Raw genomic sequence first — 6000 nt, 5'->3', positions numbered from 1 at the left:
AAACGCAGTTTATCCATTTTCTTGTTGATGGAACACACAAAGTTTTAAACACTTTAAACTGGTTGCCAGTGTTGTAGGCTTGACTTCAAATCCTGGCTCTGCTACTTGCTAGATGTGTGACCATGTGCTGGTTACTTTGTGTCCTTGAGACTCAGTTTCCCAGTCTCCATAATGGAAAAAATTATAGCTATTGCTTATTGAGTGCTTGCTATGTGCCTGCTTGGCACTGTTCCAGGTGTTTTACATACTCATTACTCATTTAATCCTCATAATGACCCACAAGATAGGGTATGTTACTACTCCCATTTTATAGATTTGGAAACTGAGCACCCAACCTAGGTTGCTGGGAGTATTCAGTGAGACAGTGCATGTAAAACACTTGGGACTCCATTTGGTAATTACAATGTAGAAAGTAAACATTGGCTGTTATTTTTCATCTTACCTTACTGGCCCTTAGAGGAATTTAAGTTTACTACCCCTAATGGAGAAAGTGTATAAGGCCCTGGGAATAGGCGTTTCCAGATAAAATGGAGATGTCCAGTAAAATCTGAATTTTATTTTATTTTAAAGTTCACTTATTTTGAGAGAGAGCTACTGTGGGCATGTGTGCGCACAGGTGAATGCAAGCGGGGGAAGGGCAGAGAGAGAGGATCCCAAGCAGGCTCCATGCTGTCAGCACAGAGCCTGATACAGGTCTCAATCCCACAAACTGTGAGCTCATGACCTGAGCCAATATCAAACTCAACCAACTGAGCCTCCACCCAGGCACCCCAAATTTGAATTTTAGACAATGAAAATAATTTTAGCATAACTATGTTACAACCAATATTTGTCACATATTAATGCTAAAAAGTTACTCACTGTTTATCTGAAATTCAAATTTAATTGAGCATCCTAACTTTTTATTTTCTAAATCTGGCAACCCTACTTGGGAGGAAGTGACTAAGGTGACTAGGGACAGAACTAGTGTACCTCATTTTGCAGATGAGGAAACAGCCTTTTTTTTTAAAGATTTTACTTATTTAATTTTGAGAGAGAGAGAGAGAGAGAGAGAGAGAGAACACAAGTGAGTGAGGGGCAGAAAGAGAGAGAGAGAATGAGAGAGAGAGAAGCAGGGCTTACCTGAAGCAGGGCTCAAGCTCAACAGATGTGGGGCTTGAAATCACGAACCCTGAGATCATGACCTGAGCTGAAGTCAGATGCTTACTGATTGAGCCACCTAGGCACCCTTATTAATTAATTAACTAATTAATTAATTAATTTTAATATTTATTTAAAAAATCTCTACCCCCAACATGGGGCTCAAACTCATGACCCCAAGATCAAGAGTCACACACTCAGAAGACTGACTGAGCCAACCCCTAAAGATTTTATTTTTAAGTAATTGCTACACCCAACACGGGACTCGATCTTACAACCCCCAGATCAAGAGGCACATGATCTACTGACTGAGGCAGCCAGGGGCTATGAGGAAACATTTTTAAAGAGGGCAAATGAGGGAGCCATGAAGTCTTAAGTGGATCCAGATCTCAGGCTCACAGAGGCTTCACCTAGTGTCTTCTCTTCAACGCACAGCTCTGCCACTTTTCAAGTCTTCTCCTGCCTTTGGCAGTTGAATGCAGAGTGGCTTCAGGGAAGAGGGGGACAGCAACATGACTCAGTGTTCTGTAGGGAAAGCCAGTAAATGACAGGCTGCATGTGGGCTGCTGGGGTTTCTCTTCCCACTCCTTCCAGCTCTGCATCCTGCTTCCTCCCCTCCTTCTTTCCCCAGAGGCCTGGAAACTCCTTCCCTTGCTGGTAGCGACCTCCTCCAGGCTTCCTACCCCTACCCCAGCATGGTTGAGTTTTGTCCCAGGCTGACCTGGGTGTCCAAGGCAGAAGGAGGGTGTAGGTGGTTCAAGGCTTTATCAACCACAGGGTCTGCATTCTGACCAGGTCTAGACTGATTTCTGGATCAGGGAACCTGGGAACCAGAGCCACATGGCATGCAAGATGAGGAAATGGCCAGACTGGGATTTTCTGCCCTCACCAAATCAGCTCCTTCTTGGAGAATCACCAACTACCTACTGTAGATTTCCCAGAATCTTCACAACATCTTAGGAGGTAGGATCTATTATTTCCATTTAGAGATTTGGACACTGAGGTTAAAGGACTTGCCTAAGACCTCTAACATAAATTGTTGATAGTCAGGACTAGATTCTTGTTCCATATGCCTTTGAAAAAGCCTAAATTACTAACTACTGCTAGGTACCGGCTTCTAGATCAGAGCTAATCCACCCTGTTGGCATTAGCAAGATAGGATAGCATAGTCCACTGGTTCTCAAAGTGTGATCCCTGGGCATCAATATCACCGGGAAACTTGTTAGAAATACAAATTCTTGGGTTAGATAATAGAACTTTCTGACTCAGAAATTCTGGGGCTGATACCTGGCAATCTGAGTTTTAATAAGCCCTCCAGGTGATTCTGATGTACCCTGAAGTTGGAGAATCTTTGGTGTATAGTAGAAAGAGGCATTTTTGGGGAAAAAAAGAATACATATTTAAAGCACATTTGCTTTAAGTAAACTTTTATTGATACACAATATAAACACAGAAAAATACACAAACCAAAAGTGTACAGCTCAGTGAATTTTCACAAAGTGAGCACACTTGTGTAACCAGCACCTAGATCAAGAGACAGAACATTATTACCAACTTGGAGAAGCCCCCTTGTGTCTCCTTCCTGGTGCTACCTCTCCTCAAAGGATAATCCTGACTTCAAACACCACAGATTAGTTTTGCCTAACATTATATACTTTTAAAAATTGTAGATGAAGACAGAATCTGGAGCCAGAGGACTTTGATTGGATCCCTGGTTCTCTATGGAGTGATCTTGGACCAGTCATCTAATTTCCTTGAGACTCATTTCCTTCTCTGCATAGTGGTCATAGAAAAATCTCAGACCTTAAAGGGACACTAGCTTTCTCAAACTTGTCTAGTGTTAAGAATCACCTGGGGCACTAGTTTAAAAATTCACATTCCCCAGAGCATACATTCTTAATATGACAAAAATTGGTTGTGGGTAGGAAGATTTTTTTGCTTGCTTATGTAAAAGCACATGTATACATATGATACATTAATAGATATACAGTATATTTGTGATACTGAAATTTCATGGGGATCATTAGGGGAAAATGTCTAAAAATATTCCTTAGAGAGATGATAATTTAAAAAAGGTTGAAAAACACTGTCCTACAGCAGTGATTCTTCAAGTGTGGTCTGTGGTTAAAAATGCAAATTCTCAGATGCCTGGGTGGCTCAGTGGGTTAAATGCCTGACTCTTGGTTTCAGTTCAGGTCATGATCTCACAGTTTGTGAGTTCGAGCTCACATCTGGCTCTGCACTGACAGTGGGGAGCCTGCTTGGGATTCTCTCACTTTTTCTCTGCCTCTTCCCTGTTCACTTTCTCTTTCTCAAAATACATAAATAAACTAAAATTAAAAAATGCAAACTCTCAGGCCTGACCCCAGACCTACTGAACCAGAAATTCTGGGGGTGGGGCCCTGCAATCTATGGTTTAACAAATCCTTCAAGTGATTCTGATGGGCACTAAAGTTTGAGAACCACTGCCCTGGAGATTCTAAATGGGGTAGGGTCCCGGAATCTGTACCATTAACAAGCTCTCCTAAGTCCATTGCAGGAGACACTGACATAAAGATTTGAACACACTTTGAGAAACAAAAGTGACTTTCCAGATGGTAAAATATCTTCATTAGAAGGAAATAGGCTAAACAATAATAGCGAAGGTCACTAATTACTAAGCACTTAGCTGGGTCTCTGAATCCACTTGCACAGCCTTTTAATTCTCACAAACTCATGAAGAAGTTAAGCGGATGGACTCTGAAGCTAGACTGCCTGGGTTGGTACCCAGCTTGTGACTTGGTTTATGCATCTGTAAAGTGAGAATAATGTACTTTCTTCAAAGATTTGTTAGAAGGTTTAAAGATGCTTATTGGTCAGCTCTTAGAACACCTGCCACGTTGGCATCACTTACCCGTAACATGTTTTCATCATCCTTAAGCTCACCCTGTTAAAAGGAGGATTTAAACTCAATCAGTGTAACTCCCCAGTGTACTTTCTTAAGAACTAAACTATAATGCAGTGTTTTTCAAAGTGTGATTCCCCACCAGTAGCACACCAGAGTTAGAAATGCAAGTAATTAGATCCCATCCCAGATCTGCTGAAAGAGAAACTTTGGGGGTGGGACCCCAAAGTTTCAACAAGCACTTCAGGTGATTCTGATATACACTGGCGTTTGGAAATCACAGCTACAATCTTTAGCGGTTGGGGGAAGGAGGGTGCTTTAAAAAAAAAACAAAAAAAAAAAAAAACCAAAAAAACGCCTAGAGCGGTTGGGAGCAATCCCAGAGTCCCTCCCATCTAAAGGCGAGCAAACTCCGATGTAGCTGCACTCCTCAGCTCCTGCCAACCCTTCTGGCCGGTGCGCAAGGCCTTCTGGGGCCTGTGGTCCACATCCCTGCCGAGCCGGAGCGCCTGCGCGTTGGCCGCCAACTCGCTCTAGTCGCTGTGATCGGGGCTCGGGACCGGCTGCCATCTTAGTCGAGGGACTGAGGAGTCGTCGCCGCCCCGAGTCCCGGTAAACACCCGCGGGCAGACTGGGGGCAGTTGTGGGTAGAGGGGGTAGCCCGCATGAGAGTGTCCGAGGAGAACCAGGGGTGAAGGAGTGCGGGCGCGCGGGTGGGGTCCTTAGAGCCACCACTGCTCTCACGGAGCCGGTGCCCGTGGGGGGCGCGGGGAGCTCGGGCTAGTGGCCGAGGGGTGGGTTGGCCGGAGGCGCGGAGGAGCCACTGTCTGGCCGGCGGCGTGGGGGAGCCCCTCGCCTTGCTGGCGTCAAGTCGTGAGAGGGCTGGGCCGTGGCGGGCGCCAGCAGGGTCCGGCCCCGCGCCCCTCAGTCCCGCCGGGGGCCACTCTCCCGCGGCCCGGCCTACGCTCGGGCCCGGCGGCAGCGGCCGCTCCGGCCGACGTGGCCCTGTGAGGGGCGGCGGCCGGGCCCACCTGACGCTCGGCTGGCCTTACCGAGACTTTTTGGAGCCCCCAGTCGCGAGGCGGGCCCAGCATAGCGGCTGCCTCCTCTTTCTTCCACTCCCCTCCTCCCTCCATTGTCCCCCATCGTGGTGGTCCCGGCCCGGGCGCCCTTTTCGGCGCCCGCTGCCCCGTCCGGCACCTCCCGGCGTCGAGTTTTGCAGACGTGGGAGCTGTCAGTGCCCTCCCCCTTGAGTGTCCTTTTCTTTAGCAGAGAAAAGAAAAAAGTAGCTGTGAACGTATTCTAAAGGTCGAAACGTGAGGAGGACGTGACTTAGGGGGAACTAAGCGGGGAACTCAAGTTTTCAGACGCAGTCCAGGGCCACGACTTAAAGAGAAACACAGGGTTTGTGCGCTGAAGGTAGACTTTGGGCCTAAAGAGGTGTAACAAGGTGAACGTGCAAACCACCCGAAATTCACGTCCCAGTAACAACTCAACTAGTTTGTTGGTTGTATGCGTATCTTAATCTTGTTACGTTTTCTGCCATGGTTCTACAGCTTCAGTATACCTTTTTTGGGAGTGAGTGTTGAGGAAGAAGAGTGGGATTTTTTTTTCTTTGAAAATTCATGAGGCACTGGTGCCAGCCACTTATCATTGCACTTAGTTAGGGTCTCCCACATCTATTACTAATATAATTCGATTTTAAGCAAGTGTAAAGGCAGTGTATTTCTACCTTCAAAATCGGCTAAGGATTTCTCAGTTGAAATAAAAGTTCTCATGGCAGATTGCTGAGAGCCTGCACTGTGTATTCATAGATGTACTCGAGGTACAGTTACTTCATTCTTAAGATTAGAAATGAAGGTGGAAATTCAACTGCTTTTTTTAAACAGAGAATGTAAGTTTTTTGGGTGTGAGTCCAAAAATAATTCCTTCATGTTCAGTATGTGAATCAAGTCAGAAAGGATATGAAATAAAAA

The 6000-nt window shown here is 45.8% G+C and overlaps 1 protein-coding gene across 2 annotated transcripts in view; it reads left to right on the top strand.

The window, feature by feature from the left end:
* The first annotated feature begins 4551 nt into the window (after positions 1 to 4551).
* ITCH (itchy E3 ubiquitin protein ligase) overlaps positions 4552 to 6000 on the top strand; it is a 146566-nt gene continuing 145117 nt past the window's right edge. For both annotated transcript variants that reach the window (XM_047069359.1, XM_047069360.1), the window contains exon 1: positions 4552 to 4636. The gene's annotated coding sequence lies outside the window, so the exon portion shown is untranslated. The remainder of the gene's footprint in view (positions 4637 to 6000) is intronic.

Source organism: Lynx rufus, unplaced genomic scaffold (assembly GCF_022079265.1).
Source record: "Lynx rufus isolate CCGP_SWC_20201006 ecotype Redwood Valley unplaced genomic scaffold, mLynRuf1.p SCAF_8, whole genome shotgun sequence".
Lineage (NCBI taxonomy): Eukaryota > Metazoa > Chordata > Mammalia > Carnivora > Felidae > Lynx > Lynx rufus.
The sequence above is the reverse complement of the archived record's forward strand: the minus strand, read 5'-3'. Positions and strand labels throughout refer to the sequence as shown.